Source organism: Ostrinia furnacalis, unplaced genomic scaffold, assembly GCF_004193835.3.
Source record: "Ostrinia furnacalis isolate ACB-3 unplaced genomic scaffold, ASM419383v2 OfSCF0078, whole genome shotgun sequence".
Taxonomy (NCBI): domain Eukaryota; kingdom Metazoa; phylum Arthropoda; class Insecta; order Lepidoptera; family Crambidae; genus Ostrinia; species Ostrinia furnacalis.
The window spans coordinates 302257-327405 of record NW_021130317.1 but is presented as its reverse complement, the minus strand read 5'-3'; the positions used below and the strand labels follow the sequence as shown (position 1 = coordinate 327405).

Here is a 25149-nt window from a genome sequence, read left to right as displayed (position 1 = left end):
CAATATCTGAGCAGTTCTCAATTTTTAAGCACCTCTCAAATTAAGTTGCACTCAAACGTCACTTAAATGAATTTTCGCATACTGAAACGCCATTCAACGCTAAGCATTACTCAAACAACTGTCAAATGGTCTTAAGCAGCTGTTAAAGGACATTGTCAGAAACCGCCTAAAAAACCGCCCAAAAACATTAACCCATCATAATTATTTTCTATTTTTTTTAATACATTAAGCACCCTTTCATTCTAATGGACACTTAAGCATTGAAAAATTAAATAAATAAGTCTTTTAACGTTTATTCTATAATACNTTTTTGGAGTTATTACTTGTCAAATTACATTTTCATGCAGGCAGAACTGTTACTTAGATATTATAGATTGTAACAAGTCCAAACTTGCACGGAAAGTAGGATTTGTATTCTAATTTTCCGTATTTGTTTGTGGCAAGTCGGTCAAATGGACGAAAACAGGAGCTGGACGGAAAACCGGCACAATTACCCTACGTCACATAAAAGTAATCACTGTGGCACCTTATGTACCTGCAGTAAAGTCTATTTTGCAACAAATTCTAAAATGCTATCGGCTGTACGTTTTCGTACCATCGCGATGCGCGCGCGCCGATATGGTGTAAGCGGAAGGCAGTACGTGTGGCGGATATTTGGCAAAATCATTTGAATTTCCATTACATTTACACTGAGTTCAGACTGCAAAGATAGGAATAGTTAATCTTTTGTATTTTTGAATGTTTTCAGCAATATCGTTATTATGAATTTGGACAAAATAAAAGTACACTGTTTGTGTTTTCAAACCTTACTTTGCTCGAGATATCTATTACGGATCTTTTTATTACTTAAATTAAACACTGCTGTCGCTGAAGAGCTATTTCTACACCTCCTCATCATCATTATCATTTCAGCCATAGGACGTCCACTGCTGATCATAGGCCTCCTCCAATGATTTCCACAATGGTTGGTTGGTGGCTTTTCGCTTTCGTTTGATTTTTTTTTCTTGGAATTTACTAAGTTTTTATCCATGTAAAAAAGGTGACCTTTGTCATCCATCCGTATTTTAGATAAAAATAGTATATTGTCATAACCATTTAACGAGTGAATATAAAATATTCCATACATATCTATGACTCTTAAGTATTACATTTTACTATGTAAAGAATTGCCTTTGTGAGATTTTTACGCAAATAATCACGTACAGATGTTAATTCATAGAGAAGTATGTACCTACCTATCCGCTGCTTTACTCTGCGTCAGAGTTGCTGAGTTGGTAACAGCTGCCGTTTTACAATAAAATCTTTTTACTATCTTTACTAATATTATAAATGCAAAAGTAACTCTGTCTGTCTGTATGTCTGTCTTGCTTTCACGCCTAAACCACTGAACCGATTTTGATGAAATTTGGCATACAGATAGTTTGAGTCCCGGGAAAGGACATAGAATAGTTTTTATCCCGGTTTTTGAAACGCCGCGGGCGAAGCCGCGGGCCGAAAGCTAGTATGAGAATAAACTCTAAAATACCTGTTTGGTAAATAATAAAATTTACAATAGAAAATCATTATTGTGTACAGGGTACATCATAAGGGTCAATAAAGCAATCTCTTTTTTTATTTGATTTTACTACCTCAAATTCTTCAAAGTATCATTTAATAACTTAGATTATTAGATCTTGTTTCATGTGTTAAAAATAAAGGAATCTGTTAGATATTGTGCTAGGTAGCATAATATAAATTTAATACTAAGTTACGCATTAATATTACTTACTTTAAAACTTACAAAATAAATAAGTACAATATGTAGGTATTATGTACCTATTGTTAAAGGCAAAAAAACGTAGAGTTACCTACTTAGTACTAATTTTTTACTAACTTTAGGATGACGATACCGTAATAAATATAGTACGCAGAACTGACGGCCGATGGGGCAGAAAGGTTCTGGAATGGAGGCCGCGTACCGGAAAACGCAGCGTGGGACGTCCACCTACAAGGTGGACCGACGGCATCGTAAAGGTAGCAGGGAAGCGCTGGACGCAGACCGCTGCCAATCGATCAACATGGAAAGCATTGGGGGAGGCCTATGTTCAGCAGTGGACGTCCTATGGCTGAAATGATGATGATGATGATGACCTTAAAAAATATCTACCTAGTAACTTGAACAAACGTGTTTTATTAATTTAACCGGCAAAGGCTGAGTTGCACCATCTAACTTTAACCGTAACTATAACGATAACCAATGTATTTTATATGGAGTTTGACAGATTTTTAAAATTAAAGTAAGATGGTGCAACCAGCCATAGAAGGATTGTCATCTCGACTAAGGTCAAGCACATAACCTGTTGAACAAATAGTTTAAATATTCATTATATTAAGGTCCAATGTCTTTCGAAACTTGTACCGATCTCCAGTCACGTGTTGACAGTAAGCCTGTTTTAAAATGTTGAAATGACAGCTTACTTACTCTAGTCTTAAAAAAATAATCAAAAGTAAACTTGTCTGAGCGTTGCGGGAGGTGCCTGGATGCAGGTTAGGATCGGTCATTGTAGAAGTAACAGTGGCGTGACTACAGGATGGCAGAGCTGGCAAAATTCCAAGGACCCGAGGGGGCCCCGGGCCCCAAGAAAGAAACCGATTCGAAAATGATAGTTGAATGATAGTACCCATTCATGAGCCCCCCTCCCCGATTATCATGGCTATTCAGGGGACAGGGTCCTTAATGAATTGTCACGGGCCTAGGATGGATGGTATATTAGTTACGCCACTTGTGGACTTCCACAGCCTCCCCTAAGGACTTCCTTAGGGGAGGCCTTTGTCCAGCAGTGGACGTCATTTAGCTGAAACGACGAAATTTCAATGATATTATATTCCTGATGTCATAAGAAGTCGAACCTTAACTTCGAACTCCTCATATCTTCTGAATAATTTCGTTGCGGGTCCAATGCCAGTTTAACTTTCCCTCGGGACAAACTTGACTTCGTTTTTATTGGCGGCCAAGCTGTAGATCCTGGCTACAACAGGAGTTGCAGCGGTGGGAACGAGAACAGTCCCGTGATGTCGTAAGAAGCGACAAAAGAACATGCAAACATATTCAGGCCTCCCGAACTCGCGTGGGCAGCTAGCGTGGGGAGTGTAGGACAAATCCTCCATTTGCTTCTCGGTCATGATCAGTGCAGGCAAAAAAAGTCCTAACAGTAAGTTTATTAAGGAAGGACTGGAAGTTTTCAAGTTAAGAAGGTAGATTTTTAATCACTAACAACTACAATGTAGAGTTTAACTCTATTAAAGATCCTGGGTTTTGATAACTTTAGTTCGAACATTTTATGTAAATTTCACATTTGTTAGTTCGTTATGATTTAATGTTATTATTTAACTTGTGTATCGTATAGTAGTTGTGAATAAACTTGAAACACGTGATTGATTCTGTAGGCTTTTAACTAGATGCTATCAGCAAGTCAAATTAATTAAATTATGCTTATGGAAATAAATACCGGTTAGATGTTTATGATTAAATCTGATATAATGTATTTAAAATATTTAAATACTTTAAGTATCTGACGTAGGGTCAGTCCCTTACATGTTTTTCACTTAAAAGCAGTTTGATTTTAAAAATTTTCTTTCATATGGGACCCAATTCGTCGATGCCTTCTTTTAAAGTGATGATGTCAACCATGCTTGTGACAGATTATTATTTTATTACATAACACTGGACCGCAAAGGAAAAGTGTCGGTTAAAATATGTTTTATATCTTCAAAAGTACCTAAACAATAAATAATATGTTATTGTTTATGGAATAAATGACTATGACTATGACTATGCGTAGTTATCCAAAAGTATGGAAAACTACGCATATCTTTTATTAAGAAAAAGCTAGAATTAATTCAGTTTTTATTTTATAAAGCTAGGGCAGGTAAATATTAAAGATTTTCTAACCGACTCCTTTTCTTTTCGGTCCAGTGTAATTATTAAGTATATGCTTATAGAGTTACTGGCATTAGCTTTATTTTAAGGCAGTTAAATTCAAACCACTTTCCGCAGTAGGCTCTACATACTGCCTATAATATTATGTACTGCCGCTACTTACATAACGTTGTCATATTACCTCAACTTCATAATTTTATGATCTTAATTCTGGGGCACGATTATAAAATTACGAGTATGAATGTCGTTGTGCATTTGCTGTGTGAAAAATGTGAAAATACAGAGTATTTTAGTTTTTATTTTCTTTTTTTGGTTTCCGAATACTATCTGCACTAATCTATCATATGATCGAATGAATCAGTTCATGAATATACCTACTTTCAAGACTTTTCTGAAAGAAAAGATAGACGACGTACTATCAAATGATGACAACTGAAAAAATATTAAAAATTATAAAAATATTAAAAATCTATTATTAGACTTACTTGATTTGAAAACTCTGCCTCTAAAAATCACAAGCATCAAACCACACACAAAGGCACTTCACTTAAACACAACACAATCAAAATTCGCGCCCAAATTACAAAATGCGCGAGCTAGCGCTCAGCGCGTTCAAATAACACTGAACTTGCGCGAACGCAGCCTTCTTGTCTTGCCTTCGGGTTATGCCAAAGGAACTTCAACCTTATTGCATTGTCTTAACCGCGTAATGGTTAAAGGTCATGCAGTCAATTAATAAAATTGCCAATCGAATCTAACATTTTCTTTTGCGTGTTTTCCAACTGCCTTGAGTTGGAAGATGGGCCTATTAGCATGCGGTTGGATCAATTTGCTTTTCTATCTAGAGAACGAGAATAAGTTAGGGGTAGCTAGCTCATTTTAGGGTTTCATATTCAAAGGATATCTACGAACGGCAGTGGCGGATTTACAGGTTTGCCGCCCGTAGGCTAGGGTGGGGTTGGATCTTTATTTAACTTTTATCTTCTGAAATCGAGTAAGCGTCATCTGAAATCTGCCGCCCCTAGGCCGCGACCTATACGGCCTATTGACAGATCCAGGACTGACGAACGGGAGTCTGTCTCTTACCCATTTGTCTGCCTGTGGTCTGTTAGATAGATGTAATATTTTATGAGTCTACAATAGGGAGCTGATATTTTCATAGAGTATTTCTACGATTGCCATAACAAAATGAAAACGTTATACCTAAAAACAAAATTCAAATGAAGGGCTCCGGGTACAAAGCCCTTCGTATGTGAATAGACTCCCATTAGGCCGATATTTATTTTAACCAGCACACCTTATACATACTTATTATAAAGTCTATTTTTAAGCCTGTCTCAGGCACAGAGATGCCGAGTTCGATTTCCAGAGGGAGCAAAAATATCTGCTCGCTTTGGTTGACGGTAGAGCTTACTTGTATTCTTTGGATGAGATGCAGGCCAAAAGCTTTCTCTCGTTGTACCTAAATAAAAAGCGATTGGTTTTGTGTTTCCAACCTGAGGACGAAACCAAAGACTCTTGATTAAAATAATCTCTACCATCAGACTATCTAGATCAGGGGTCTCCAAACTACGGCCCACGGGCCATATCTGGCCCGCCACTGCCATCAATCCGGCCCGCAACAGTTTAAGACCTATGTTTGCATAGATGGGCAGAAAAAGTAAAATTGTTATGGCCCTTGCAACATACCGAAAAAAATATTGTGACCCAAGGCTTCAAAGTTTGGAGACCCCTGATCTAGATAGTTATAACAGACTAGCGGCCGCCCGCGACTTCGTACGCGTGGATCCCGTTTTACCCCCTTCCCGCTTTTCTGTTGAAATTTTTCCTGAATTTTCTTTGCTATAAACCTCACGGAGCCCGAGACCTTTCCAACGAATGCAAAACCGTGGAAATCGGTTCGTGCGTTCTGGAGTTATAGCGTCAGGGAGGAAAACCGGACTTATTTTTATATAGTAGAGATATCGATTTTGAAGATCTCATCCTTTTGTCAATTTGGACATTGCATAAGGTTAAATAACTTCGGTTGTCATTAAAATCTAATTAAATTCCAATCAAAATAACGTGCTCTTGTATGAATACGTGACTCTTGGCATATTCGACTTTGCTCTCATTTTTATTGCTCTTAATCAACACTAATTAGCTTATTATTGAAAAGGTAGGTAGTTGTGTGTTTTTCCTGGTAAACAACAGTTAACTCTAAAGAGATAAACAAGTGTAGGTACTATGAAAACCTAAATCTAACTTCTTATTCATTAAGAATGATGTCGTGATGTCATGCCCTGAGTGCCCAAGCAACTGCACTCAGGAGGATTTGATGAGTGTTACTGACAACGCCACTCTTGTGGCGGAGTTTTGGGCTGACACTGTGTAGGTTTGATGTCGACACGAAAAGAAGAAGATTAGGAATAAAAATAACATAATTTTTTATCTTCTCCCTTCATCTTCTGAGAGAAAGAAAACAGTATATATTATGTATATTAACATACTAGTTATAATAACTTAAAAACAATGTAGAGACTGGTGGATTTCTTGGCGGGAGAGAGTGAAGTATCCTCTTTAGCAGTTATGTTTTAAAATATTTTGTAATACCTAGCTTTATAACATCACTTCAAGATCTTTCAAGGAGTTGCGTGAGGTCCAGCATAGTGCTACGTCACAATTTAACTAACTCAACGAGAGCGTACTTATCAACTATGATCTTCTTTAAATCATTAAAACAAAATAACTTAGTACTTGACTCTTTCTATGCAAACCACACGGAGCCTAATAAAAAAATAAAAAATGTAGAGACACCTTTCAAACGCAATCTAGTTGACTTACTTAACTGATTAAATATTAAATTTATTTTATGTCCAAGAGTTAATTAAATTAACCCTATACTTGGCAAAGACGGTTTTGGTTAATATTTGTGATTTACACTATAAATATTGGATTTAGGACGACTAAAAATCATGTAAAAAATACGAAAAAAAATCTTAGGTATGTAGTTTTGGAAATATAGTATGTATCTTTAAGTGCACATTGCCAGCTTTGTAGTAAATTAAAACATGGTTTATTTGTTAGTAAAAATTAGTTATTTTAATGAAAATTACTACAAAACCTTAAGCTATTCCTTATTTAAGAAATAAAAAATAAGTATCTTTTACAAAAAACTGAAAACAAAGTAAAAAACCCACTTCAAAGTCTGTAACGCCTTGCAAGTATAGCTGCATTTGGATGTATGAGAACCAATCCATCAGCGTCGTTGGAGTACCGCCTGAACCTCACACCCCTCTTAACATCCAGTAGAAGCAAATGTAGATAGGACACATAGGAAACCTGCAAGACCATTAAAAAAATACGAGGGATATTGACGCCAACTGGTACCGAACTGTGTTCACGTCTTCGATAGAAGATAATTTGATACCCAACTTACAGTGGAAACGCAAGATAGCGGAAATGGATCTCTAGAACTCTCTGGGAAACTATGCAGCAGTCGAACTGGCTGAAATTCGTCAATCACCAGCTTTATAACCAGAAGCATGCAGCAGCCTGAATAGGCTGCTCGCTTTTTGGGGGTGATCTGGGTTGTTTGGAGTAGAAAGATAACCACCCAAGACAATCAGGAGGCTAATTGCGGCTTCTAATTCATCATCTGAAGTGTCACCGCCACTGACTTTCGACCTGGTTCCAGATTTTAGAACCAGAACCAGCATTTTGCGCGCCTGATTTTGTTGCTGCAGCACAAAGTTGTCCAAAAAACTTTTTTTTTTATTACATGAATTAAAAATCACATCGGCATATAATTTACAGCATTAAATATTACTAACTAATAACATGATACCTTTTTTATGCGATAAAATCCATGAAAAAAATCATAAAATAAATTCAACGAGAACCTGGCAATGTGTCTTTAAAGATACATTCAAAATTGAAAGTAAATTATTACGTATCTGATAGTGTGCATTTAGAGATACATTCGGACAATCCGCATCGTACAAGAATAATTATACAAGTTTTGGGATGAAAAAACAGCACTATCATCAAGAAACCTTTATTTACTATCCATATTACTACAGATAATCACCAATATTCTTTAAAAAAAACACCGAAAATAATAAAAATTATTAGCCAGTGCGTAGACGCCTGTCAACGGTCTGACATTTTGAATATTACTGTTAAATCTGTGCAGCCTGTAGCGATTCTATACTGTGTAACACAATCTGTAGTATTTGGTCTAAAGTTATATTAAAAAAACATTTAAAAATAGTTTTTGGTTTCTCCCCCATATTTTTGTTTTGGTCAACGTATCTCTAAATGCACAATGCCAAGAAAAGGGTTAAAAGAGGAATCCTTCTTAAAAATAAATTGAATATTTCATAGAGCCCTATTATTGAGTAAATATGGTTGACTGCCATCTGTCGTTGATATTACAAACTAAAACGTACGAAGCCTGAAACCTGCATCTGATTTTAGCACCAGCAGGCTAATATGTTGTGAGTTTACGCTATAAGTGTTGTATGCTAGATGGCGCTGTTTCGACTTAAGCGTTTGTTCATAGATGGCAGCACTCATTCTGTAGTCATATGTACCAATTTTTTTTAATTCGATATATAACTTTGTATGTATCACTAGGGAATTCATTTAATCAGTGACCTAATTTATTATTATTTGATTAATTCCTATGTAATTGTGGTGAATACCCGAAAGCTATGATAAATTTTGTCATTTCCATCGCCAACGTCCATACCATTTTGAAAACACCGGTTCTCGTCCGATCACCGAAGTTAAGCAACATCGGGCGCGGTCAGTACTTGGATGGGTGACCGCCTGGGAACACCGCGTGATGTTGGCTTTTTGCCATTTTTTTTCGTATGAAAATCTTCATCTCCTAGTTGAGACATTTTTATTCTATCTCTATCATGATTACTTAAATTTTTCCATAGAAAATCTATAGTAGACTCGCGTTCATAGCTCATAAAAGTTGCAAAGAAATCCTATTTGACAACACTTCACCAGGAGAATCATTGAGAAGAAAAATTGTACTACATTCTCTACATTACTACATAGAAGATTTAATGGAAGTATGTAGGTCGTAATGATGGTTAACTTTGGCCTTTTGATACAAAATAATCCCAAGAAAACAACATTTGTATGGAATTTGCATGTAATTGAATAATTAAAGTCATCTGTCATGACTTACAAAATGTGCGTAATTGATACAATTATAAAAGTAGTAAGTAATAGTTGGATAATGATGGAAAATTGCATACAAATGAACTGTTAATAAGAATGAGTAAAATCATAACATTGTCATCCTTTACATTGTAATTGTACTCTTTGATCAACAATAAGTATCAACTACATAGATAGGTCACCGCAAAAATTACGTCTCGGGAAATAAGAGCGCACTATTTTATTGTATACCTAATCTCTTTTTAACCGACTTCAAAAAAGGAGGAGGTTATATGTATTTTTTTTTCTATGTATGTTCACCGATTACTCCGTCAATTGTGGACCAATTTTCAAAATTCTTTTTTTGTTCGATAGGGTACACTTCTGAGGAGGTCCCATTGTCACCAAGTCAGGATCTGATGATGGGATCCTAGGGAAATATTAATTTCATCTGGCATCAATTCAATTTAAAATTTTATGGTCTTTAAAATTCCCATTGATAGGTACAACATCATATACCCCGCTAACTGTAAGTTGGCGTTAATTAAATAAGAACTCACTTCTCAAGTGCGCTGTAATTTCGCGAGACGTAATTTTTGCTCTAACCCGATATCTACTCGTAGTTGGTATTATTGATAGAAGATTCATCATCATCATCATCATCATCTCAGCCATAGGACGTCCACTGCTGAACATAGGTCTCCCCCAATGCTTTCCATGTTACCCGGTTGGTAGCGGCCTGCGCTGCGTCCAGCGCTTTCCTGCTACCTTCCTTCCTGATGTAGTCGGTCCACCTTGTGGACGGAGGTTCCACGCTGCGTTTTCCGGTACGCGGCCTCCACTCCGGATAGAAGATTGTTACTAAAGTAACAATTAGGGAATTCATTTTGTATCTTGAAATGCTATCGGCGGTACAACGTGCCACGTTGTAGTGTCAATGCATTGTAATACCATATTTATTTTAGTACATTGCCAATACATTACATGCGAGAGTTTATTCATTGAATGTATTGAATGTTTGTTACTACTTCGTAAAAAAATCGAAAATAAAATAAATCAGCTTTGCATCTGGCTATAATTGCTGCGTTTGGAGTTTATTTGTAGGTACTTTTTTCTTACTAATATTAATTGTACATGATCGCTTCGTTTATCTGTAAACAAACTATTAAAATAATGACTAGATTTCGAGTTTAGAGCACTTTATTTAAAAAAAAATCCGAACTCAATTTTTTTTTTTCATATTTTTTAGGGAAGGTACATTAGTAGAGCTACCTCCCCTAGCAGTTTGATTCACCCATTCTGGGACATCCTGTATACATCGCTATATTTTACCTACCACAAGCTATGTTCAAAACAGAAAAGTGTCCTATCCTAAATAAAAATTAAAATTAAAATTTTATACTCCAAAGAGTTGTCTGACCACTGGACCACGAAGAAGTAGAAGTAATTTATTTTAAATATAGAATCTCAAATATCGCGNTAAATTTAGGAGCCCGTCAGCTGAGTGACAGATTTGAGTAGTGTTTCAGTATTCGGCCGAAAGAATCTCAAATATCGCATACCATAAAGCCAAAGCATAGACAATCATGTCAAGAGACTTGCGGAAGCATGGGCGGCCATTGCGAAAAATAATTACATAACGCTGACCCGATCTTTGGTAGTTTACACTTCGGTATGAAGATGGTATGCAGTTATGTGAAGAATTGCTATGCTGACTCATACGTATTTCTAATGTTTCCATGTCACTATTGACTGCTTGACACCAAAAGTCAATAATTTTAAATTATTAAGTTGTGCGTGTGACGTGGGACAAGCTGGACCGACGACCTGATAAAGGTAGCAGGTAGGCGCTGCACGCAGGCCGCTACCAACGGTGCGATGTGGAAGTCATTGGAGGCCTATGTTCAGCAGTGGACGTCCTGTGACTGAAATGATGATGATGAAGTTGTACCTTGCAACTTAAAAACTTAAAATTCAACACCGGAAAAGTCTCTAATAACTTGAAAAATAAAATTGACTGAGGTGGAAGTCGGACAATAATGGTATTGTGGAAGTTGTAGGTACTTGATACCAATCAAATGACAATCTAGAAATGCCAAAAAATATTTCTCTACTTGCGTTGCGATAGTAATTTTGTAAAGTGTAAAGTTAATTCTAATAATATCTAATTATTTCTAGTAGAGTCCACGATTTAGACAGATATAGGGCGTTAATTATTATTATTTCCAGTTTAGTCCTTTATTTTTTCTTTAAAAGTAAGTTTCCTTAAAATTTCGGGTTTTCACACTATTTATTCAATAAATATTGCCTATTATTTCTTTTGTTTGTTCAATTTTAAAAATCATTGACATGTCAATCTATCACTGTCAAAAGTAACAACCTATTAAACTTGACATTAGGTTCTAAGCCTACTGTAAATAATAGTTCAAGAGTATAATTTAAAATCCAAATAAAATTCATAATAATTACTAGTAAATTAAGGAAGTTCAAGTTTATCTAGAATGTGCAGAGGTTGTGACTCTCGTATAATATAGACACACTAGTCAATTGACTTACTTTTTTAAGTTGCCAAAACGCGGCTTTTCCATACATTTAGGCTGAGTTGCACCACTTCACCATCAACAGCCCTTTACAGTCCACTGCTGGACTATGAGCCTCCTCCACTATAGTGGAGGGTTTTGCCATAATCCCCACGCTTGGCAGGCGGGTTGGAGATCGCAGTTTAAAAGATTGATGTTTGTCAGAGAGCGCTGCTGCCCGTTCTTTGTTTGATGCGTAGTCCCTAAGTCGCCTCTTACGACACCCGCGGGAAGAGTAGGGGTTGGTGACAAATGTATTCTACTCTGCCGTCACCACACGGCATTAACCACCACCACTTAACTTTAACAATTTAACTATAACGATAACCGGTGTTTTTGTATGGATTTTGACAGATTTTGAGGTTTGTCAAAGTTAAAATAAGATGTTGCAACCCAGCCTTAGATAGCAAAGACAATTATGACGTCACTTTTTTATTTAATCTACATAATTACTTTTAAACTTACTTTAAATAAATAAAACTAAGGTTTTAGGGATTTAATGTGTTTTTAGCTGTGCCTTGAGATCTTGTCTTGACCACAGAACTAATCACAAAAACTTTTCCCGCCGAATCTTTTTTTTTTTCAAGACACCTAACAGAGGCATCAAATCATGATGCATAATCAACCTGCGTTCAAATTATACAGCCAGACGAAGAATCATGTGTATTATCGAATAATAAACAATGGATGTTATGGCGGGGCGGTCGCGTTCCAAAACTGTACTAGAGAAAGGGGTCTCATTCGTGACGTCACAGCCATACGGCATAGACTCAGCATTCTAATAGATATGACTCAATGAAATTAAATGAAATAGGTAATTCAGTATTTCAGTACATAGGCCCTTTCCAGGGCACTTATACACGTCCCAAATATAGCTTGCCCTACCACCACTTTGGGACAACATAAGTGGCGGAAGAAACTCAGTCCCCTTTGTCAATGAACATGATAAGTAAGATTTAAAAAGGCACAGTATAAGCCTACTACGATTAGTGCAAGCCACATTTTGCCTAAAACACTAGCTTTAGATACTTTAAGGCCAATGTATAATTCACTCAGTTTTAAGCTACATGTATTAAAATAAGGCTGTTTATCGAACTGCCTACACGAGAGTTACTAGACAGTTCCATCCCCTTCGGACGTCGGACTTTTGTGATGAATCTACTCCTAAGATTGTATCCTAGGAGTAACCTTCTTAAGAGTAGGGTTTGAGATAGGTACCTACCTACTCTTTTGTAAATACATTCGAAAAGTCAACGTGCATGTTTGTAGGAAAACTTGGAAAAGAACGTTTTCGGCGCCACGATGGTAGTGCATGCAAATTAATTGTGAATGACTGAATAAAAATTAAATTATAACATTTGTATGAAGCACAGCCTAGGCCGTTACAGCTAAAGGAAAACAAATTTTAAATGCGCTAGAAGTTTTTACGAATAATTTATTCATGTCGTCTTTTTTAAGTCTTATTTGTTAAGTATTACTTTAAATTCAAGCTGCAACTACAGACGCAATATGTAATGGTTATTATTAGTCATAATTGCAAAACACACCGCAAAAGGTAATTCATTAAGCAAATATAACATTTTCCGCGATAATTGTTTGCACGCAAGCACTTGTTGATCTAAGATGCTGCCAATGATTGCCAAGCCATTGTTTGATGAACAGTTAAAGCATAATACCTGTAGCAATCTAAATAAAAGCTCATTTGCCCGTTCTCAAGGTTCTTAGCTCTTCGCCACCACAAGAGAGAGCGATCAAACAGCCAATCGCTTCAGTAGAGATTTGACCGCGGCGCGAACTTGACGTTCTAAAACGCATTCTACTTTCGAACGTCTGTCAAAACGCGCGCCCTTTTTTGAAGTTTAGAACCTTTTTTCAAAATTTGAAAAAGTTTGTTCAGTGAAAAGTTTTTTAAAATTGTTAATGGACCTGCTTTTTATTTTGTGCCAGTGACCGATAGCTGCAAAAAGTAAAAGGAGGTGAAACGTTTTTAATTTCGGTGAGTGTAATGTTTGTCGCGTGTTCTAGTTTTTTTAAGTTATTTAAGGGGCCAATGTCATGGGCTTTATTATTATTTATTTTTTAATCAAATACTTTTATTTTCAATCGTTATTTAAGTCACTTCAACGAATCTAAAGTTAAAATTAAAGTTCTAATTTCTATATTTACTTACGTAGTACCTACATGGCGAAATTTTTAAGTAGGTTTCTGAGTCATTGTACTGTAACCTGATATTACTTTTATTTGCTGTAACAGCTTTTTCGTTTCACAAAACGTGATTGTTTATCAGTGTACGCCGTTTAAACACCTTTTATTGATTGTGAATCTAAATGTTATTGTTTTTTAATAGAATTTCAAACAGTATTACTAAATTGAGTAATAGTAACTAGAAGAAATAGAAAAAACATGAAAGTGATCTGGAAATCGACTCTATATTATTCACTAAAATATTGACACTGTATGGTTTATTCCAGATATTTATAACTCTCTCAATCTGACACTGGATGATTATACATATTTAGTTGAGCTTAAACAGATTAAACGATTTTTTATGATACAAACTAAGTTATTAAAAAAAGGTTTCACTTCAAAGTCATCCTGATCGAAACAAAACTTTCAAACATGTATTTTTAAAAACAAACACATTGCTGAATATTTTTATTAGCTTAATTTGTATATAAAATCTCAATAACTGTGTAACGGTGTCAAAAATTATGTAAAAATATTACAATGCTTGTCCGCAGCTGTCATAACAGACCTTACGAAATGTATTTGACTGTTTTTACACACTTTTTATAGCAAAATATATTTTTTGAACAAATGCCACGTAACTAGATTATTATTGCCTTAATACGTGTTATTTTTGAGTTGAAATAAAAAACTTTCATTACATTAACTGTTAATTTTTTTCCTTAAATTACGAATGACCCTTAAAATCGTATCGTAGGTACGTAAACGTACGTGTTAAATGCTTTTCAACCGACTTCAAAAAAGGAGGAGGTTCTCAATTCGACCCGTATGTTTTTTTTTTTTCTATGTTTGTTACGCGATAACTCCGCCAATTATGAACCGATTTGAACAAANTCCTGTGGCTAAAATGATAATGATGAAGTTGTGCCTTGCGACTTTTAAAAACTTAAATCCTTGTAATTTTGCGAGAAATGGGTCAAGCCCCTTTGAAGTATTTTCATCGATAAAATTGTCCTTTGCCCTTAAAGTTTGATCACTACATGCCCGGACACACTATATACTCGTATATCTCCAGTTTAGAGTAGGCGCACACCGTTGATTTTTAGTTGGCCGATAGTTGTGCCCGATTTTAATTTGTATGAAGAATCGGCCAACTCGAATCGGCGTAGTGTGCGCACTCCCATACATGCCCATACTGATCAACTGCCCGACTAAACTATCGGCCGACGAAAAATCAACGGTGTGCGCCTACTCTTAGTCATTTATTTTTGCTTTATAACTAAGTTTCCTTCAAATTATGGGTTTTCACACTATTTATTCAATAAATATTGCCTATTATTTCTTTTGTTTGTTTAATTCTAAAAATAATTGACATGTCTATTGTCTATCTATCACTGTCAAAAGTAACAACCTATTAAACTTGACATTAGGTTCTAAGCCTACTGTAAATAATAGTTCAAGGGTATAATTTAAAATCCAAATAAAATTCATAATAATTACCAGTAAATAAAGTAAGTTTTACTAGAATATGCAGATTGTGACTCTCGTTTAATAAAAACACACTAAGTAATCAATTGAATAACTTTTTTAAGTTGCCAAAACGCGGCTTTCCCATACATTTAGGCTGAGTTGCACCACTTAACTTTAACAATAACTATAACGATAACCGGTGTTTTTGTATGGAATTTGACAGATTTTGAGGTTTGTCAAAGTTAAAATAAGATGTTGCAACCCAGCCTTAGATAGCAAAGACAATTATGACGTCACTTTTTTTATTTAATCTACATAATTATAAATACTTACTTAAATAAAATTAAATAAAACTAACTGGGTTTTAGGGATATAATGTGTTTTTAGCTGTGCCTTGAGATCTTATCTTGACCACAGAACTTAAATTATCTTGGTCTCAAAAAAGTTTTCCCGCCAAATCATTTTTCTTCAAGGCACCTAGCAAAGGCATCAAGTCATAATGCCTAAATCAACCTGCGTTCAAATTATAGCCAGACGAATTATCATCGTGTATTATCGAATAATAAACAATGGATGTTATGGCGGGGCGGTCGCGTTCCAAAACTGTACTAGAGAAAGGGGTCTCATTCGTGACGTCACTGCCATACGGCATAGACTCAGCATTCTAATAGATATGACTCAATGAAATTAAATGAAATAGTCCTAGTTAATTCAGTATTTCAGTACATAGGCCCTTTCCAGGGCACTTATACACGTCCCAAATATAGCTTGCCCTACCACCACTTTGGGACAACATACGGGTTGGTGCTGAGAAGAAGTGGCGGAAGAAACTCAGTCACCTTTGTCAATGAACATGATAAATAAGATTTAAAAAGGTAAAGGCACAGAAAAATCCTAGCACCATTAGTGCAAGCCAGAAAAACTTTAAGGCCAATGTATTCATTTAGTTTTGAGTTACATGTATTAAAATAAGGCTGTTTGTTTCTATAATAAAGATAAATAAATAAATTAATAAGTAATCAGGCGTTAATAGCCCAGAGGTGTTGATGTCGAACTGCCTACACGAGAGATACTAGATAGTTCCATCCTCTTCGACCGTCGGACTTTTATAATGAATAAAATTGACTCCTAAGATTGTCTAAAATTTTAACTTAAGAACGATAAAGGATACACTTTTGTAAACATAAATTCGAAAAGTCAACGTGCATGTTTGTTGGAAAACTTGGAAATGAAGAACGTTTTCGGCGCCATGATGGTAATTACAAATTAATTGTGAATGACTGAATAAAAATAATATGACATTTGTATGAAACACAGCCTAGGCTAGGCGGTTACAGCTAAAGAAAACAAATTTTGAATGCGCTAGAAGTTTTTACGAATAATTTATTCATGTCGTCTTTTTTTAAGTCTTATTTGTTAAGTATTAACTTTAAATTCAAGCTGCAACTACAGTTGCAATATGTAATGGTTATTATTAGTCGTAATTGCAAAACACACCGCAAAAGGTAATTCATTAAGCAAATATAACATTTTCCGCGATAATTGTTTGCACGCAAGCACTTGTTGATCTAAGATGCTGCCAATGATTGCCAAGCCATTGTTTGATGAACAGTTAAAGCATAATACCTGTAGCAATCTAAATAAAAGCTCATTTGCCCGTTCTCAAGGTACTTAGCTCTTCGCCACCACAAGAGAGAGCGATCAAACGGCCAATCGCTTCAGTAGAGATTTGACCGCGGCGCGAACTTGACGTTCTAAAACGCATTCTACTTTCGAACGTCTGTCAAAACGCGCGCCCTTTTTTGAAGTTTAGAACCTTTTTTCAAAATTTGAAAAAGTTTGTTCAGTGAAAAGTTTTTTAAAATTGTTAATGGACCTGCTTTTTATTTTGTGCCAGTGACCGATAGCTGCAAAAAGTAAAAGGAGGTGAAACGTTTTTAATTTCGGTGAGTGTTTGTCGCGTGTTCTAGTTTTTTTAAGTTATTTAAGGGGCCAATGTCATGGGCTTTATTATTATTCATTTTTTAATCAAATACTTTTATTTTCAATCGTTATTTAAGTCACTTCAACGAATCTAAAGCCAAAATTAACGTTCTAATTTCTATAATTTACTTACGTAGTACCTACATGGCGAAATTTTTAAGTAGGTTTCTGAGTCATTGTACTGTAACCTGATATTACTTTTATTTGCTGTAACAGCTTTTTCGTTTCACAAAACGTGATTGTTTATCAGTGTACGCCGTTTAAACACCTTTTATTGATTGTGAATCTAAATGTTATTGTTTTTTAATTGAATTTCAAACAGTATTACTAAATTTTCTATTAAGTGAGTAAGAGTACCTAGAAGAAATAGAAAATAATGTAAATTGACTCTACATCGTTCACTAAAAGATTGACACTGGAGGGATTAGTTGAGCTTTGTCAGAATAAAAACAGATAAAAGAATTTTTTACGTCTCTACATGTCACAAACTAACCCCTTACCTTACTAATAAAAAGTTACACAGTTGTTGAACACTGTTTTAAAATCTCATTTCCATACTAAACGTCACTTTAAAACATTGTTCAATGAGCGTGTAAGTTTTATTAGTAAGGGGGTTAGTTATTAAAAAAGTTTCACTTTAAAGTCATCATGTTCGAAACAAATAACACTATGTTTTAAAGAAAAAACACATAAGATGCCTAAATGTTTTTATTAACTTAATTTGTGTACAAAATCTCAATAACTGTGTAACGGTGTCAAAAATTATGTAAAAATATTACAATGCTTGTCCGCGGCTGTCATAGCGGACCTTACGAAATGTATTTGACTGTTTTTACACACTTTTTATAGCAAAATATGTTATTTTTTGAACAAATACCACGTAACTAGGTTTTTATTGCCTTAATTTTTACGTGTTATTTTTCAGTTGAAATAAAAAACTTTCATTACATTAACTGTTAAATTTTTACTTAAATTACGAATGACCCTTAAAATCGCGCGTAACAAAGGTACGTAAACGTGTTAAATGCTTTTTGATTTGAAATGTAGGGTTAATACTGGGACGTGTAAAAGTGCTTTTTTAAAGCCTATTTACAGAAATAAATGAGTTTTATGAGTTTTTTATGAGGTTTTTTTGTTTACTTTATGTAGACGAAAATGCAATGAAAACTGCCATAATAACATAAAGATAGCGTAGTTTGCGTTTTGATTCCAGACGTAGTCAGGTTCGGGAACTACAAGACCTGGCGATAAAAAATAATCAGAATCAGTAACTTACCTACTCAAAACAAAGCAAATAAATTATTTATAACTTTAATTTTATTAATTTAATTTGATTTAATGAATGTATAACACTAATTAGGTCATTAATTATTATTTTTATAAATTACAGATTTTCTCAAAGTTACAAACTTTTTCTATCTGATTCATTAAAAGTAATTGCGTGACAAATGTGAACATAATTTGTCAATTGAATAATTATTAATTCATGATCATTTTCTACATTTAAAACACTCAAAATGAATATAGGGTGTAAAGAAAAGATTAGATTTATAGAACGTCTTCTGAATGCCGTTTCAGTTTATGAGTTAACATTTATAACCTTATTTTAAGGGCAAAGAATTACTTGCTAATTACATACTGTTTATATCTTTCAATAACGTCCAATATTGCTCTATCAACCAAAGGGATAGCTCCATCCCTATTAAATTTTAAAATTTCTTGTCTCTAGTACTTCACTTGATAGACTTACGAGAAAGTAGTGATTTACTAAGTAATATAATAAAAACTTTAATGACTGTGTTGCGTGAGTCATAATACTCTGTAATATCTGATACTTACCGAAAACGATTTCACAAAATGACTCTACATTTTCATAGAAACTTTCGTTTTTGAACGTACACCAAGTGTGGGAAGTCTTCATAAACTAAAGCTTCAACCACACCAACGCGTGCAGATCGCCATCGCCGGCGCGATCAAAGGCCAATGACAGGTTGCGCGATCCATGACAGTTCACGCGACCTGTCATCTCCCTATGATCGCGCCGTGATCGCGCCGGCGATGGCTATCTGCACGCGTTGGTGAGGTTGAAGCATTACTTATGAAACATTTTGTTTTTTATTTATTTATTTATTTATTTATTTATTTATTTATTTATTTATTTATTTATTTATTTATTTATTTATTTATTTATTTATTTATTTATTTATTTATTTATTTTATTGGGCTATCAACATGAGATACAGTATTATACACAATTAAAAAAATTAAGCCAAATTAATTATTATTATTAATCTCACTTGTCTTGTGCGTGGTCTAATTATTATTTTAATTACTTGTCAGTAAACTGACTAAAAATCAAGTAGAGTATCAATCAAGTGTCGAATTTTTCTTCATTGATACTTGATCAAATTAATTACAATAAAAGTTATATCGAATTGAGGCTCAAAGAATAACTTTTAATAAAATAATACATTCGTGATATAAATCAGTAAAGTCAGAAGAAACTGATTTTTTTTAAACTTATAAATATTTTTTATGATTATTTATTTTTAGAGCGACATTGTTTTTAGGAAGTGGCATTTAGTTGATGTCGAAATAAGACGCGAGGTTAAAAGTCAACATTTAATTGGAGATAACAAAAAGGAAATAATTGATCCGGAAATGTTACCATTGCTATGAAATGGCATTTACATTAAGCTAAATTATTGTTTTAATCTTGATAAATACAACAAGGGCAATAAGGGCATATTATTATCATTCAACTCTTACTTATTGACCATTTATGAAAGGTAAGCTTAGGTCTTCAAAAACTTTCTACTTCAGTAGATTATTCGATCAGTTCGATTATTTAAATGACTAGAGTGCGTGGGATTTTACCTGCCTAGCTCGCACTTATTGCGTGTCATGTAAACTATAAATTACTGTATTTTATTGAAAAAGAGGCTGACAAAGGTGACTGAGTTTCTTCCGCCACTTCTTCTCAGCACCAGCCCATAAGTTGTCCCGAAGTGGTGGTAGGGCAAGCTATGTATATTTGGGACGTGTATAAGTGCCCTGGAAAGGGCGTATGTGTATTGAATAAAATATTTGTATTTGTATAGATGTATATTATGTAGAGCACTGACTGGAAAAAATAAGTATGATGCACCTAATACATAAATGTAAAATCATAAGCAAGGGTTTCACAACGATACAAGTACCTAACACACATTACAGAAAAAAATCGTAGAAAGTACAACTTTAATCTTTACTTAAAGTAATCATTCTTGAGTCTGTAATTGAAAAACAACTCTCAAATCTCAGTCATAATAATTATGCTATGATTGATTTTATTAATACAGGGTGTTAGGTAAATGGGTATATGAGCCGACACTAGCCCATGTTAACATAAGCATATAAATGGTATGGTGAAGTCAGAAATTTGATATCATCATTTAATTTTTTTAAATGTTCATACAAATAAAATTTATAAAATCAGAGGTGGAATTGTGTAAAGCAATCGTAATCATTTGACAGTTGATAACGTACGATAAAGTTAGTTAGACAAAGAGTTTGACAAAATAATCGTACGTTATGAACTGTCAAATGATAACGATTGCTTTACACAATTCCACCTCAGATTTGTATGAAAACTAATTTTAGTTTAAAATTATGATATTAATTTTCTGACTTCACCATACCATTTATATGCATAGGTTAACATGGGCTAGTGTCGGCTCATAATTATATCCATTTACCTAACACCCTGTATAAATTCAATAATCAGGAAACTTCAGGATCGGCCATTGCTGGAAAAGCAAAAATGGCCGATCTTTGACACGTCCGATGACATCAGTTCCTGGTGCATTGTCCATTGTTCTCCATCTGTTAATAAACTTCTGCAATCTTACACTCACTATTGTGGCTTGTGAAATAATATCAAGTTCAATCAAGTCATAACATTTGTCTTTTCCTGCAAAACACCGGCCGAAGTTCAGGTTTCTCTGAAACAATCTGTTGCGAACTTTTCACTTTCACTGTCCGCTAAAATCGTACCTAATTCAATTACGTTATCAGTATTATAGTACTTACAACGTTTATAATTCAAGTTTTTTTGCAATAATGACAAAAATCTAAACTAAATATTAAACAGAGGTGGAATTGTGTAAAGCAATCGTTATCATTTGACAGTTCACAACGTACGATGATTCTGTCAAACCCTTTGTTTAACTGACTTTATCGTACGTTATGAACTGTCAAATGATTACGATTGCTTTACACAATTCCACCTCTGGTCAAGTTAAACCCATCTGGCCACGGTGTGGGGAGTGTAGGGCAAACCCTCCATCCACCCGGCGTCAGTCGCCCTTTTGCAGGTCAAAGTCAAAGTCAAAATGTATTTATTTGTATCTAACTAACTATTAAATATTACTTACAAAAAGGCCAGGAGAGACTAAATCACCTGATGAAGATGAGATGAATTGGTCTTACAAATTGAACGTGTCTTCAAGTCTACATACTTTGCCTAGATCAGACATGTCAGAACCAAAAGAAGATAACTGACAATTGCTAGACAAAAAAATCAGGTGCGATTGCGGTATAAATCGAATGCACAGCGTTGAATAGAGCTCTATGATTAGTTCGTGTCACCCTGTGCGTCCACGTGCACTGTGAGAACTCATAGTATTGTATGTGAATAGGGGCGTTATTCTAACGATATGCACTTAAAAATTGTACTTAAACATATTTTATGACTAATTTATGGAATGGAACTTAGAATAATAACTTTATAGTACCTAAATAAGGCTATATGATTTTATAGCTTTAACTAATTATACGATACGAGTACCACTTAAGGAGTATTGCGTACCTACTTATATTATGTTTGTTTACTTTAACTCATTCACATATAATTTATTAATTACTAGCCGTGCCCGCAACTTCGTACGCGTGAAAACAGTTTGAATAATATTTCCCGTTTTTTCAACATTTTTCTTTACTGCTCCATCCCTATTGGCTATAGGGTGACAGATATTTGATAATTGGACTACCTAACACAAAAATATTTTTTCAAATCGAACCATTAGTATCGAACTCCTATCACATAAAAAAAATATCGAATGAATGTTCTTAATGAGAAAGGCAATTTTAAATGTTTACATTTATTTACTAACTTTTCCAAATTACTTAAAACATTCATTTGTTCCGTTTTGCGTCACACTTAATTTGTTGTCATTAATTAATACCTACCCATTAAAAATGATACCGTATAGGATGCAATTAAGAAAATGACGTCATTAGACTTTTTCTTGAAAGTTCCATAAAATATATTTTATAATGTTATTCTAAGTAACATTCTGATATCGTCAAAAGTTCCAAAGTTTCCGGGAAGTTCATGGAAATTTCCTGGAATTTTTCTTCCAAACGCGAACATTTCCTGGAAATGACATTGGGAACTTTTTGCCCCACTTTTCGAAAATCAGCGGACACAAACGAAACCTATCACAGATGATACATACTAATATCCAATGAATTTCCGTGCAAATTAACGTCATACGTTAATTGTCATAGGTTTGGCATAAAACTGCAATGAACATTAAAGAATATCTCTAATAATGTTTGACAATAGATTTTATAAAAACCTGTTAAATTCTAATTAGTACCTATTTGATATAAAATAAAACCTAATAAAAATGATACTTCACTGATCACGTCTTCATTAAAGTTGATATTTTAGCTGGTTACTGTTTTTTTTTTACGGTCGCTAATAGAATAAAGTAATATTCATACTTAATTCTATTACCGCCTCATAACTATAACGCCACATGCGAAGACTTATAAGCCTGTATTTTGTTTTTAACTAACATTTATGACATGACACTAAACCAATCATGCGTTATCACAACTACTATGTAACTTTTAAGATCTTTTGAATAATAAAAAAATAATTTAAAATAATTATACAGTGTCCAATTGTTCATAGTTTAAATTAAAATACACAATTACACACGATTAAAATCAATCAAAAACTAATTAAAAATTTTAATCAAATTAAAAATAAAAATAAAATATTAAATGAAAATTAAATTTTATTAAAACTCAAATACAGTTTAAATAATGACCGTGGGGGTTACTCACTAGAACACCGGGTACCGCGTAATCAAGTATGATAGAGGAATTTATTATTCTACTATTTCTGCTTGATTATTTATTTATTTTCGAGAAGCGTGCCTTTTCTCTTAATAATAAAAAAAATGAACTTGAAAAAAAAACAAATTTAACTAAAACTAAAAGCAAAACAAATTTAACTTGAAAAAATCAAGTGGTTCCCGAGCCTCTGAGCGGGAATCGAACCCGTACCTCTTGGAATATACCCAATTGAAGAGCAATATTCTTAGCGGTCGGTAATAGAAACAGAAAAAACGTTAATAGAAACACACCTCGTCTATAGGTCGGTAATAGAAACAACTGCTTTTTCTGATTAAATTGCTATTTATTAATTATTGTGTGATTGTATACTCATTGTTACTACTTAAATTCAAAGATTAATTCATCATTGTTATAAATAACTTAAAGTGTCTTTTCTATCACCACGTCTTATATCTTATTTTCTAACGTTTATCCGAAGTCAGCTTAAACTGGCGGTAATAGGCGCATTTACGTTATGCACTTAAAAATTGTACTTAAACATATTTTATGACTAATTTATGGAATGGAACTTAGAATAATAACTTTATAGTACCTAAATAAGGCTATATGATTTTATAGCTTTAACTAATTATACGATACGAGTACCATATAAGGAGTATTGTGTACCTATTTATATTATGTTTGTTTACTTTAACCCATTCACATTTACTTATGTAATTTATTAATTACAGTGCCCGCGACTTCGTACGCGTGAAAACAGTTTGAATAATATTTCCCGTTTTTTCAACATTTTTCTTTACTGCTCCATCCCTATTGGCTGTAAGGTGACAAATGTTGTATATGTATAGTCTAAGCCTTCGTTGATGTTTGGGCTAGATAGTACAAAAATATTTCTTCAAATGTAGAGTAGTATTTTTTTACAAAAAACCTCAATAGATGAGCTACGACTTTAACCGTATAGAATATGAATGTTCTTAATGAGAAAGGCAATTTTAAATGTTTACATTTATTTACTAACTTTTCCAAATTACTTAAAACATTCATTTGTTCCGTTTTGCGTCACACTTAATTTGTTGTCATTAATTAATACCCATTAAAAATGATACCGTATAGGATGCAATTAAGAAAATGTCGTCATTAGACTTTTTCTTGAAAGTTCCATAAAATATATTTTATAATGTTATTCTAAGTAAAATTCTGATATCGTCAAAAGTTCCAAAGTTTCCGGGAAGTTCATGGAAATTTCCTGGAATTTTTCTTCCAAAAGCGAAAATTTCCCGGAAATTTACGTTGGAAGGTCAATAAACTTTAGCATGACTAACTTTATTTTGCAGACACACTCATTGTGTAGACCTGCATGCAGAAAAACATATTTATTTACTTTTAAATTAACTGGCCACCGCATTTCTTGCATCAATATTGTTATTCTGTATGATGATTAAACGAACATAAAATCTAGATTTCCTGTCACGTATAAAATACCAATCTAGGATGATCTAGAGTTAATAATTAATTAATCTACTATTAACAACGCTCTAACTAACCAATAAATAAGTTTATAGCTCATGCTTAGAATAAAAATTAATCAACACGCCATATTGATGTTGTTCTATGATGTGCATTTTAATTACCAATAACGTCTTACATTAATTACATTAATAAAACTCTGAATAGTAATTATTTTTTACATCACTTGGAAAAAAATACCTAGCTCTACTTAGTCTT

At 34.0% G+C, this 25149-nt stretch overlaps 2 protein-coding genes and 1 non-coding gene across 3 annotated transcripts in view; 2 read left to right on the top strand and 1 right to left on the bottom strand.

Annotated features, from left to right (window-relative positions):
• Positions 1–4543, bottom strand: part of osy (ABC transporter oskyddad) — a 140407-nt gene extending 135864 nt beyond the window's left edge. Inside the window, exon 1 of the mRNA XM_028302226.1 lies at positions 4405–4543. The gene's annotated coding sequence lies outside the window, so the exon portion shown is untranslated. The remainder of the gene's footprint in view (positions 1–4404) is intronic.
• A 4094-nt stretch (positions 4544–8637) lies between these two features.
• LOC114351320 (5S ribosomal RNA) lies at positions 8638–8756 on the top strand. The gene has a single exon (XR_003655774.1). It is a non-coding gene; the product is annotated as a 5S ribosomal RNA (ribosomal RNA).
• An 8235-nt stretch (positions 8757–16991) lies between these two features.
• The window catches only part of LOC114351209 (ABC transporter G family member 23), a 76187-nt gene continuing 68029 nt past the window's right edge, over positions 16992–25149 (top strand). The window contains exon 1 of the mRNA XM_028302336.1: positions 16992–17258. The gene's annotated coding sequence lies outside the window, so the exon portion shown is untranslated. The remainder of the gene's footprint in view (positions 17259–25149) is intronic.